This window comes from Tursiops truncatus, chromosome 3, assembly GCF_011762595.2.
Source record: "Tursiops truncatus isolate mTurTru1 chromosome 3, mTurTru1.mat.Y, whole genome shotgun sequence".
NCBI lineage: Eukaryota > Metazoa > Chordata > Mammalia > Artiodactyla > Delphinidae > Tursiops > Tursiops truncatus.
Genome location: NC_047036.1, coordinates 3285878 through 3300046, shown reverse-complemented (window position 1 = coordinate 3300046; position 14169 = coordinate 3285878).

Here is a 14169-nt window from a genome sequence, read left to right as displayed (position 1 = left end):
TGAGTAAAAAAACATCGGTTTCAAACTCCTCTATTTTCATATTAAAGAAAAAGTATCTGACTTTGTCTGCAAAGGAGCCATCTGACAATTATGTGGTTAACATTTTTGAAAGCAATTTTAAACAAAAATAATTCAGGACAGAATCACTTCACTTTATACTACAAAGTCTTGTAGCCTAGGCTTTATTTTGGTTCATATTTAGTTCTTTTGTTTACTTAATGCTTAATTATTTGTACTAGTTTCTTTTTTTTTTTTTTTGTACTGGTTTCTTAACCATCCAAACATCATGAAATTGTCCTTATGTTGATACTTACTACTAACGATTTCATACATGGAGAATATTGTTAGGAATGATACTCTAACTTTAATACCCAGCTACAGCTGATTTGCTATCATCATGTGCAGTAATAACCATAAATAGATGCTTCATTTTTGGCACTTACTGCTTTTCTCTCCCCACTTGCATTGCCTAATTATGGCTCTCACTTGAATAATTTGGCAAATGCTTGCACAGCATCTTCAATTAAAAATAAATAATGTAGAAGAATGTTCTTTCTGTACTCTTCAGCTTAAAAAAAAACAAAATGAATGTTATCCTTTAGATCTGTTAAAGGAATCATTCCAAATCTTCTTCTCTTTCCAATGTAATTTTTCTTGGGGCAAATTAAAAATGTATGGTATGTAATCCAAATAAATGTGACACTTTCCAGCCTACACACTTCCTGTTACATCAACCTCCCAAACAATTGTTTCATACAATTTCACTAAGAGTGGAAACTCAGAGCATGTGTCTACTCTCCTTTAGAGCCATTTCTGACACTGCTCATGGGCCGCTTTGTGACTCCTGCAAATCCTCTCTCTACTGTGACATTGATCCCTTGATTCATAAACCCTTATGAGCCAAATTGTCTGGGAATCAATAAACGACAGAAACTAGCTCAACCTTTTTCAAAGATGAAGTTTGAAGAAATGAACACTTCTGCCCAATACATTTCAGTCCATTTGGTTATTCGTGGGGGACCAGTGATTACCGCAGTCGTAGTCAACTCTAATTGGAAATGTGCTTTGGGAAGTTAAATTATTGTTGACAGAGAGGGTTTCTGGTGTTTGCCATCAATAGAAGGCAACAAAAAGAATATGGTTATAAAACCTTTAAAACTTTATGTCATACTGAACCTTTTAGTGTTAATAAACCCTAGAATCTAACAGTCTTAACATCTGTAGTAGGAAAAATAGATGAGCAATAAAGTTGTTTATCTTACAATAAAAACACAAAGAAAGTATAAAAGTCAGAAGACCTTTCGAGACAAGAAGCATTCTGTCCTTTTTTTTCTGAAATGAAATATTCTGGGCACACTTAATATTTTGTTCATTTTCATAATCCCGTCTCTCATGTTGCAGTGGGAGCCCTGGGTGTTAACGACAGAAAGATCAAAAGGTTCTCAAAATCTGACTCCTAGGAGCCGAAGACAACGTCCTCATGTAATGTTTCCATAATTCCCTCAGTGGAGCAGCTTTACCACCTTGCTGCAGCCCAAAGTTCGAGGTGATTAATTCACTTGCTCAGCTAAGAATTGATCTGCATTTTGGCATGTCATACCGTGAAGGAATAGAGGTCCTCTGTATAACCCTTGGGAAGGTAGGGAAGGCAGGGGACGAATATTTATCCACCTTGTGGGCAAAATCACCTGCCCCAGGGCTCAGAGGGTCGGTCAGCCCAAAAAACCCAGGAACCTACCTCTCCTGGCACAGCAAGGGATGAAAAGAGCTTCCTGGATTATGTGCTGGACAATGAATTCCGGAAATCACAGTTCTGCTAAACCATCAACTTAAAAATTAGTTTGCACTTTATCAAAATAAATAAAATAGGGACTATGAAGCTATTGTCTAAGAAATGTAGCAGAGAAACAAGGATCAGAGGAAATGAAGCCAACAAGTTGTTTCATTATGTTATCTTTAAAATCTTCTTTGTTATTGCTCTGTGCATTATAGTTTGTCTCACCTTTAACTCAAGGGAAAAGATTCACTCAACCATGGATATGGAGATAATGCACACATGGCCACACACTCTCAGCTGCCATCTTTTCTTTGTGGTATGAAGATGCACTTGTGCAATGTGATTGTGATGAATATCTTGAATGTGTGCTTCTCCATACATTCACTCAATTTCAGATTCTAAATTCAAGGCAATTCAAATTTTAAGTTAGATGTTTCTAAGCAAATTTTCAAAGTATTTCTTAGATTGAGGGGTTTCAGAAGCATGCACATTGTAAAGGGCAAGATTGGTGTTTAGATATGAGTGGAGACATCATGGCAGAAGGAATACCTGGATGCTGGTGCCATTCGTCCTTTGATTTCCTCTTAGGTTTAAAGATTTAGAAATAAACATGTAGCTTTTTCAGGGCTGGCTGCATACAGTAGACACTTAGGCACGTACTAGTCACTGCTAATAATGACACCTGTGTGCCTAGATACTCTGCCCACTCTATCCCTTGTTCCTGTGCATGAATCCAAGATCAATCTCACCCAGGAAATAAGAGCTCACGTGTGTCGAATATTTGCGCACCAGGCAGTAGCCCAAATGCCTCAGAGAGATCAGCTCACCTAATTCTCACACCAACTATAGGAAGTAATTATCATCCATATTACCAATTGGGAGATGAGGAAACTGAGGCATGGAGAGATGGGTTATCTTCCTCTGAAAATGTGCTGAGAAACACTAGAGACAGACTTTGAATGCAAGCAGTTGGGCTCCAGAATTGGTATTCTTTGTAGCTGCGTTACACTCTGAACTTCAGAAACTCATCTAAAGCTGAATTGAATTTTTAAAATTTAAATTGGTAATGTATTTGCTTATTTAAGAAAATTTAGTAGGGCATTTGTTATTATGATATTATTTTGGAAATATTCTTTGTTAGCATGACATTTGATGACAAAAATCACTTTAATGTTTTGCTTTACCAGCTTTGAAAAATGAAGACCATAATACCTTTCTATAAAGATGTACCTGACATTTGCACAAAAGTAAATAGTGAAATATGTTAATTCTGATAATAGGAGCATAGATCTTAGCCTTCATACTTACAGACATATAAATTACACTTTTCACTGGCTATGGAAGGTAACTATGAAACAACAGTTTTATTTCAGTTTAGGGATTAGAAAACAAATGAGTGGCTGAGAAATAAAGAAGGTATCTATCTAGTCCCTGCGAGGGCAAGGGACCAGCCATGACCATCCCTGTGGGTTGCCTGTGCCCTTCCACACACTGGCTGCATCCACGTACCCGCTGGTGCTTGAAAGGGAATCTGGGGTAGAGACCAATGACTCCTACCAGTTTATACCACCAGGCTGTAAGAAGGAGCTTGATACACTTTCCTAAGTCGAATGAAACACAGGTTTTAAAAGATAAAAAAATTAAGTATAATACACACTTGTCACTACGTAGAAATGAGAACTAGAAAGAAAAAGAGAAGGAAGAGGAGGAGAAAGAGAGAAAAAGTGGAGGAGGAGGAGAAGCAGGAGGAGGGAAATGGGCTCTTTACCTTTGCTGGCTGGAGACGTTGCTCTTGATGCTGGCTGGTCAGGCGCTTGGATCTTGGTGACAAGAACCTACTGTTGCCTCGGGCCAGCTCACTGAATCCAGCATTGATGATTTAAAGAGCCTAAGGGGATATTCTTTCTTATCCCAAAAACAACATTCAGAGTTTTCTCTCTGTGAATGTTTTCTTGAATGAATTTGAAATGCCTTTGTCTTAAGGAGTAGAATGAACCACATTGTGTGGAAAATGAACAATGACTCATTATTTCCTTTGTGAACACTGAACTCTTCCTTGGCTGATATTGACCACATACATTTTACTTTTACCTAGAAGTTCCATTTCTTAATGTCAGACTAACAACACAATTTTTTGTTTCACTTTTTCCCCTTTATAGTGAGTGGTTCTTTTTATCTCCCTGTGACACTGGTCTGCATAGGATTTAGATTTGCTTTCCATATTTGTGAAAGAGAAAATTATTCTCAAATTTTGTTTGTGGATACAATGATTCTGAAATAACAGTCATGTAATGTCCCCATCAGGTTTATGTTAAAACAATAGAAACCAAAATAGTAAGCAACAGGAGGAAAAAAATAGAAAAAAAAAAAAGAGCAGAAGCCATTTTACTTGCAAGGTGATGGTCTATAGTCATGAGTAGGCATAAAGGGACTCTAACACTCAAAGCATTCAGAAGCTCCAGAAACTAATGCTGTAATAATAATTTTAAAAAATCTATGCCAAGACTTTCACTGAAAAACCTTATTTCTTTTAGGATTTCCAGACTGCTTCTTTTTTTTCCTGACATAACTAAGAGTTTACTTAGAAAAATTGGGGGGATAATGTATCTAAGTAGTTGTTTTATCTAGAATCTAGATATGGCACACATATTAAATTCAGTCATTGTAACTATAAAAAAATTAATAAAATGGACACCATGGCTGAGATTTTTGTAGAACCAAAGTACAGTGTTTTCAAAGTACAATATAATTTCAAGAATTTCTTGAAGTTCTTGAGAATTTCCTCAGCCAGTACTTTGTGAAAGGTAATGGTTTTAGCTCTGACTTCAGAACAGAGTTTAGTTAAGCATGAAGTTAATTGTCTACATCAACTTCAACCCCCAACCCAGACACATCTGGTAATGTCTGGAGATATTCTTGTTTGACCCAGTGAGTGACCACCACTGGCATCTTAGGGGCAGAACCTAAAGATGCTGTTTAACATCCTACAAAAAGCAGGACACATCCACAAGAGAGAGCTATTTTGCCCCAAATGTTAACAGCACCAAAATTGAGGACCCCTGGCTTAGGGTCTTCAGTTCCTCTGGAGGCTGCAGTCTGATGCTCCAGCTGTTAATTCTCTGGTACTTATCTAGCATTCATCAGAGGTGCATTATTTAAAGGCCACTAATCTTGTATTTTCTATTAACATTATCTGGATTCTTCCTCCAAATTATAGAAAGGGAATGAGTGACAGAGGAGGAGCTGTAGAGAACCCTCTGATGCTCTGACAAGTCAAGGCAATGCAAGAGATCTGGGTCTGTACCCTTGACAGAGTCATCTGAAAGAACTGAAGGAAGAGATTTGTCTCCCACCTCCTGACCCACACCTCCCACTTCCTGACCCATATCTCCCATTTCCTCACAAGTATCTCCCACTTCCTGATACATATCTCCCTATTCCTGACCCACACCTCCAACTTCTTGACCTATATCTTCCACTTCCTCACAAATGTCTCCCACTTCCTGACCCACAACTCCCACTTCCTGACCCATATCTCCCACTTCCTCACAGTGTCTTCCACTTCCTGACAGACTTCCCACTCCTGTGGGTGGACATCTGGTAAACCACAGTGGCTGAGAGGCAACATAGCTCAAGACAGTCAGCTGAGCCTGGGCTCCACATGTTACAAGCCATAGACTTGTGGACATTAGACATTGCCTTCCATAGTCTCTGGTCCCATTCTTACATTTTTAAGAAGTATGTGTGATTTCAGACTCTTACATATTTTCCAAGAATAAAGCAGCCTCTACAGTCCAGCCAAAACTGAGTTTCTTGGGAGTGTTCTCTAAGCTTCAGCTCTTGGAGTATCGTTTCGGCCAAGCAGAGGCAGTTTTAAAGGAATTATGTCTCAACTCTGACTATTTAAATTGGGTTATATTTAGAAAAAATATTCCTCTGATATTCACTTTGAAAAAGTGTCTTCTTTGAAATTTCATCCCTCCTCAGAGAGATTTATATGTTCTTGGCCTTCATGACTGAAATTCCCTAGTGAGCCTTTCTCAGCTTTATATTCAGAGAGAATTGTGTTTGCCACATTTACTTTAAATGATGAATCTTCATGTGTATATTTCCAAAAGCCTTAAAGCAATAGATAAACCTTATAAAAATCAAATAGAAAATAATAAAGAAGGAAATAAAGGTCTTGATGTACTCAATAATCAATAATCTTTATTTTAGGACCTGATCAAAATCACAAGGGATGGAAACTCTTGGTAAATACAAACTAAGATGGATTACTCAATGGAATGTTGGTTTCTGTGGTATATAAACAAAAAATACAGAAGCAATACTAAAAGAGCTGACTCGTTTGTCAAAGGGCAGACTCAAAGGAAATGAAAAGTACTGGAACCCACTGCAGTGTTTCAAGTGTGAACAGTCCTTTAGTTCATGGCTGGCTTCTTCATGTCTAGTTGTTGTGAAATACTTTTAAAGGAGCAAACACTATGTGGTCATTTCTTCTTGGACAGTTACCTAAATTATTATATTGATAATTTCATGTTGTGAATGACATTTAGGTTAAAACCTTTCTATTTGGGTTCATGATATGGTAGAAAAGGGCCATACATGCCATGAAATTGGCTAAATTTTAGAATTTAATGCATAGGGTCAATCAAAGGGTCTCCTACTTTGCTGATAATGGTGTAGAAGGGCTCAGTGTTTTTGTAGGTGAATTTGGCAATATATTTTCAAAATAAAAATACACACATCTTAGGATGAAGCATATGTTTTGACATCATTCATAGGGCAGAGTTGCATGTGTACAAGAAAATTTATGTAGAGAATGGCCTCTGAAACAAGAAAGATTTAATGAACTATTTCACAGGTGATGAATCTGGGTGTTATCTTTGAGTTATCCATTTCAACTCTCATTCCCAATCCGTCAGCCAGTTCTTTAAAAAAGTTAGTTTATAAAAAAAGGAAGAAGAAAAAGAAAAAGACTGAAACATACTATTTAGCATCTAAAAAGAGAAAAAGTAGATACAACTGTATGTGCCAAGACGAAAAAATCTCCAAGATAATTTCTAAAATGAGAAAACAAAATTACAAAAGATTTGTTGTGAAATAGTAAATACTGAGTTAAAAAAGAAACCTATGCATGCATTAGCATGCAAAGAAACCTTTGCATTTACACATACATTTGTATATAAATTTATAAGAAAAGTCTGGAAACCATCTCTAAAACACACTTACAGTGGTTTCTTCTGAGAATGACATTGAGGAGAGATCAGGGACTTGTCTAAGAAAGATATATTTAAGCAGAAACTTGAATGATGAGCAGGAAGAAGTCACAGCTTTCCAGATGGAGAAATGGAGAATCAGCAAGAGCAAAGGCCACAGGGATGAACCATAATTGAAGAGAATATTTAAAAAAAAAAATGTCTCTATGTGTATAACTGAGTCACTTTGCTGTACAGCAGAGATTGGCACAGCATTGTAAATCAAATATACTTCAATTAAAAAAAAGAAAAAAAAAAGAGTAAAGGCCACTGAAGACAAGATGAATCACAAGTCAGTGAGGGTAAGGATGCTGCTAAGTGAACAGGGAGTAAAAGAAGACGGTCAGAGGTGGCCCAGGGCCCAGCGCGTTGTAGACAGGGTTGGTTAAAGAGCTCAGATTCTAATGAATAGAATATAAATCCTTTAGAGAATTTGAAGTATATATAATGAAGATATATAATTTCTCTTTTGAATAGGTCTTCATAAAGTATTATAGTCAATGGTAGAACCAGGGAGCCTGGTTGGCTCTTGACCTGCTGTGGCAGGACATGATGGTGGCTCCTATGTTCAGCAGAAGTTATCTTAGTATTAGCGATTAGAAATAAAGTTTAAATTTTGGAAATAAAGTAGGACCCAACATTGAAATTACGACTTGAATAACAAGTTCTACCTGGATGTTTTATTTATTTGTTTGTACATTTGTTTTCCAGGTATTCTCTTTGTGGTGTTCATTAATAATTCATGTATATTTTAACACATTGAATGTTTGTGTTTTTAAAATAAATGAAAGGGTGGAATACGGAAAAAAGAGCTCCCTATTAAGAGCTCAGTAGATCTCAAACAAATTTGGTAGTGAATCACCAGGTCCTTCGGAGGTAACAAAAATATTAGTAGACAAATTGGATACAAAAAATGAGGTAAATAATGTTTTAATTATTTGCAGGTGTTACTGTGGGTCTGTGCTAGAACCAATCTTATAATAATACATTTTGTAAAATAAGCCCAATATTTTATTTGAATTTAATCATAACTCTGTATGGATGGTGGTTATCCAAAGAACAACAAAGTTAAATTAAACACAATGATTATCAATATTATTAAAGGTAGAAAAATATGGCTACAAATGAAAAAAATCAAAACAACAACATAACCCTCTTACGGTGGAGAGTTATATTTCTAGTATCTTTTCTATAGATGTCTTTACCGTGGAAAATTTCTCCCTTTATCTGAATCACTTCTCCATACCATTTACTGAAATAACAGGCCAACATATTGCTAGAAGAAGGATTTAAAATTATGAAAGTAATACAGCTTCACGCATTTATGTTGATTCATAATCATTTTTTTTAAAATGTGATATCCCATTTGTGGTTTGATTTACAGTAGGGATTGTGCATGAATACAGTAGAAGATAATTTATTCAGGAGTTTACATATTAAAAGCATCCAAACAGTGTAATTATTCTGAAATAATGATTATTTATTTAGCAAAATAATGTCACTGTGATCTTTGAAAAAAAATGTCTTCTTGTGTGATTTATTCATGAGCTCCATGGGGCTGTGAATTATGCTAGCAGCCAGCCCCAGCCACTGGACTCAGAGTTTTGGGGACGGGAATGGGTGACTCAAAAACAATCCTCTCAGAGGTCACTTCTTGCTGTAAAACTCATATAAATTTCATGGAATAAGGGTCATTTTTTTCAGAGTAGAAATCCTCAGAATGAAAGGGAAATGAGCAAGGGAAGCTCCAGCAAGAGTGACCTGGGGATCTGATGCATCTTCCCAAAGGTATATCTGCCTGCACCATCCTCTCCTTCCTTTTCTGAGACACCTAGTCAATAAATCCTGAGAAAGCATGCATGATCATGCCCATCTTCATGTAGCAATGATTTATTTTTAAGAAAATGAACATGAGTTGATGATGAAATCTTAATTTTCTGTGATGCAATCTTAATTTTCTGTGATTTTCTGTTTCTGTGAAAATTGCTATGTAAGTGTATAGAATGTATGTATTTCTGTTCTATTTCAAATTAACCTGGATTTCTTTGATTGATGCAAGGTAAAGACAGATCCTTAATATATTTATATCAAATAAAAAGTTTTATAAAACATGGATTTTTGAATCTCATTTATTTTTTCCAATCTACTTTATGTCTACCATTAGTACCAAATTTTATGAGCCAGAACATGTTCTTAATAATTTTGCTCTATTGGATTCAAAATATGTGAATTCTGCAAAACTTATTAATTCACATCAGGTCAGATCATAAACATCACTAGTTAGCGATTTTCTAATATACTAGCCAAGTCAAGATATTAGTTTTGTGCAAGCAGAGATACATGGAATCCATCAACATTTCCTTGAAAGTAACAAGGAAACAGGATTCTAGGTTATAACACACACACACACACACACACACACACACACACACACACACACCTATTTGACCATAAAAGTACAAAGAGAGTCATGAAAGATTATTTACTCATTGCTACTACATGTAGTTGTTATATACAGATCAATAGTTGGAGCTCATATTCATGGTTATTTTAACCCACCAAGAAAATAGAAAAGGAAAGGTAAAACATGGAAGATAAAACACAGAGATTTACACATCCCAGGATACACTTAGACATTTTAGTCTTTGAGGTGCCAATAAAATTATAGAATATCTTATAATAGCTATACCTGCTGCTTTCTTTGACTGATGAGAATGAAGAAAAAGAAAGACAGAAAGATTAAGAAAACCTTAAAATCCATATGACTAAATAAAACTGTCCTTATTTACTAACATCACAGACTGTTACCAAAATAGCCTACAGCTAGAGTGAATCCCAGAATAGTGATGCATCTTGCTGCTACGGGGCAGAAAAGCAAACATCTAGCAGTGAAAAGGAAGCAGGATTTTTAAATTAGATTAATTCATGGATAAAATGCAAAAGATAAATGAAAATATTCTTGTTCCTGAAGGTTGGTTTTCCAGTAAATAAATCAGAGAGGGAGTAAATAGTGATTTGCTTTTCCTTCTCTGTTTAAGAGCTTCTAATGAGTGCTTCAACCTCTCTCACTGTCTCTCTATCTCTATTGCTCTCTTTCTCTTTTCATTTTAATTTTAAATCCAACACCACTTAAATGTTTGCCCTATATAAGGGGAAAGTCTTAAGACTCATAAATGTGATGGTTACATATTTCCCCAGAAATAGAAAAAAAACCTTTGTTCCGTGGAAACGTACTATATGCAAACAACATCCTTTGTCTTTTCCAAATATAGTCTTTACCTTTGCCACTTCCTTGGCAAAAGGCCTGGAAACTCTTATTCAATATAATAAAACAAAATATTGTTTCTTCAATGGGGAGGTTTTATCTTACAAGACTGACTAATTAAGTAGAGTTAATATTGAACCTGTATTTTGCCATCAACATGTATTTGCTGTAATATCACTGACCTCTCCAACTGTAGCCTAGCATGAAGGACTAACTCTGGTTCTTATCTTGGGTCTTTTTAGATTATTCCTGGGAAAGAAAGGAAAAAGGAAGGAAGGAGGAAGGGAAGAAGGAAGGAAGGAAGGAAGGAAAGAAGGAAGGAAGGGAGGGAGGGAGGGAGGGAGGGAGGGAGGGAAGGATGAAAACTCCAGGACAATTTGGCTTCTGTTACTGCAAAATAGTACTCAGTCTTTATGACATGTTTTGGTTTGAAGGGAGTAATGAACTGACTCTCCTGAGCATCTGTGAGAATGAGAAGAGTTTGATATGAAACTGAGACATAGAGTGTCACACTTGACGAAAATCTGATATCACAACTGAAAATCAGAGTTAACAAAACACAAGATAGTGCAAGTTGTTGACTTTTTATAAAAATACACTGTTAGTGAGTTCCCCCTTTGTGCTCATAGATGGATTTAATTATTTTTTCATTCATTATATGCATAATGTTTATGAAAGTATTATTGACTTACATGATACAAGAGTGCTCTCTTTAAGGCCAAATTGCCCCAGGCATCCTGAGAGGTCACCCAGGTCTCCATCAGCTAATTCTGCATCTTGCTAGATCCTGCCAGAGACAATCAGCACAGAATTACAGATGAAATGATGGTTACAGAATATTTTAACACTTTACTGATTCGAAAGTGCCTCATTGGAAGAGTCACACATATCTTTCCTTTTTTGCAAATGACTTTAGGACCTTATTCCATGACCATTACCTGAAGTGAATCAGAGACCAGCTCAGGGTTACATTTCATATCTCAGAAGAGCAGAAGTTTTATCTGCATACACGGAAGTTCCTGGGACAAAGAAGGTAACTGTCTTGCTGTTCAGATGGGGTACACAGCACATCTATCAATCAATTGTCCAAAATGCATATAGAAATAAGAGTTGCATTAAAAAATTAACAAACAAGTTGTACTTTAGTACTTACAATGCCCTGGTGAAAAATTAATCATCTTTCTTTCCATTGGACACTTAAGAAATCTTCACAAAGATAGGTATTAAGAATCAAAAAAAGAAAAATAAGCAAGATGTAAAAGAATAAAATCTCTACTGTGATGTGTATGCCAGTGCCTATGATATCTGATGATCACAAGTAGGGAGTTGACGTTCCAAAACAGCTTATTAGGTAAATGTGTAAAGCTTTGGGGCTGTGCACCATTCTCTTTATTTATTCCTTTGTTGCATATAATTCTGATTTGGGATAAGATCCACTGCTACTTCAACGTCTCTGAAACTGGCTTGGTGGAGAAGCCCACAGAGCTCTTTGTGGTTTTCTAGAGCTTAGAAATCAACAGAAAATTAAGACCAAGTGCTGAAAATCTTTTTATAGACGAGCTCTAGGAATGCACATTCACTGAAACATGTCCTTTGAAAACCCTATTCACTTATATGTTTTCCAGAACTATTGATGTATAACCCTCTTATACTAAGACTAACACTTGGATACATACTGTCAACATATGGTCAATGTAAATGACATAATGGCACAGACATGCTAACATACCTCAGAGCAGGCATTCCCTTTATGTGGGAGGGTTCGCTATTGTAACAGGAAAGCACCCCAAAGATGAATGGGAGAATGCTCACAATTTCCAACAGAAGAAAACTTTGATCCTACCCTGAGGCATAGTTTGAAGAAGGTTGTCATTGAGTTCCCATCTCTTCCAGCCAGATTTTACACACACCCCCTCCTCTTCCACATACAGGGCAGAAGTTGGTCCTTTGGCCTTTCCTTGTTAAAATCATGCACACAAACAGAACCAACTAATGACAACATACTTCTTGCATATCTGGACCTTTAACAATCTCTAAATAATTGTCAACACTTGGTCCCATCTCATTCTTAAAACGAACATGACATGTACTGTCATTGTTTTGCAGCTGAGAGCGCTGAGTCTCAGAGATGCTGGGACTTGCCCAAGGTAATACACGTGGGGTAGGCAGATGTACAGTTAGAGCTCAGTTGTTCTGACATCCTAGTCAATGCTCTCCTTATTGTCCATGCATCCCAGGCCAGAATCCATTTCACCACGTGGCCATGTTAAGGTAGCATAAAAAATGGCATATGCCATTTCTTCGTGAGGATAATGGGCCAGGTAAATAACTTTTTAAAATACTGAAGAATTAATTTCACATTAGGAAAATATTTCTATCAGAACTTGTAAGACACTATCCTTCTGGATTTGATAATTCCCATTTACACAAGGCAAATCCAGGCTGTTTGCCAATAAAAGGAATGATTGCAGCTATGTCACCAAATCTTCTACTTTCTCATTTAAACCTCTACAGAACAAAATCACAAATTACATAAAATATATAATATTAATGTAGATAATATATATAATATAAAAACCAAACTGGGACCACAGAAATAAAATTGTCTGAAGGATGGGGCACCTTATTAAATTCCGTGCTTCAAAATACTTAATTTTCAATAGATTTCACTCTGGATTTAGGGCAACATATTTAAATATCATAATTTTACTGTCATACAAATATTTGAATATTTTCTAACTAAAGTATATAGTTTCTCTGTAAGAATGTTTGTCATTAGTAAGGATATGAACCATTTGTTCAGCAAGACTTCACTTGAAGACTTTTGAGCCCCATTGTGGAAAGACAAAAAAACAGAACCAAAACCAATAAAAAACTCCATCTGGTCAGTGTGAAATAAGGTTAGTGAAATTTAAATAAATAAATAAATATATATATATATATATATATATATATATATATATATATATATATATATATATATATATATATATATATATAATCGAGAAGCAAGACAGAGAGTCTACACATAACTTATTGTGTAGACTTACCTCATTCAACAGCCCCTGATCTGTTTTGGTATTTCTGAAATTTGGATGACTTCCAACACTGGAATTTTTCTCCACGAGAAAAAAGAGAGTTGCACGTGTATAAGTTTAATGCTGAATTCTGGATTTGAATAGATCAACCACAGATCAAGTATCTTTTTTATGCAAAAGTAAAGTTAGCTGAGGATCATTTAATGTGCATTCACTCTACTAAAAGTGCTTTTTAGGGGAACTAAGAATTCAAGACTCTTGAACAACTAGGATCTCAGGATTGTAATTTCTGACATTGGATTCAGGTTAATATAGATATAGCTAGGTAATCTCACATAATATGATATCTATTTAACAGATATAGATTTAAGTGGTGTGAACCACTGAAGAAACTCTGCAATGAAAATAGGGTGTATTGTACAGAAAAATAACCAAAGCTACAAAATTCCTTTTTTTTTAATTTTTTCTTGGAAAAGAAAACAGTGACAATTAATCTGAAACCCTTATTTTTATATTAAGTATGAATAAAGTAATACTTAAAAGTTTCTTGCTTCATGGGGATCTTCAAGATGACGGAGGAGTAAGACGTGGAGATAACCTTCCTCCCCACAAACACATCAAAAATATATCTACATGTGGAACAACTCCTAAAGAATACCTACTGAACATTGGCAGAAGAGCTCAGACTTCCCAAAAGGCTCTTAAACTCACTATGTACTGGCCGTGTGGTTGAAAGGGTCACAATGCTCCAGCCAGGTGTCAGACTTGAGCCTCTGAGGTGGGAGAGCTGAGCTCAAGACATTGGACCACCAGAGACCTCCTGATCCCCCA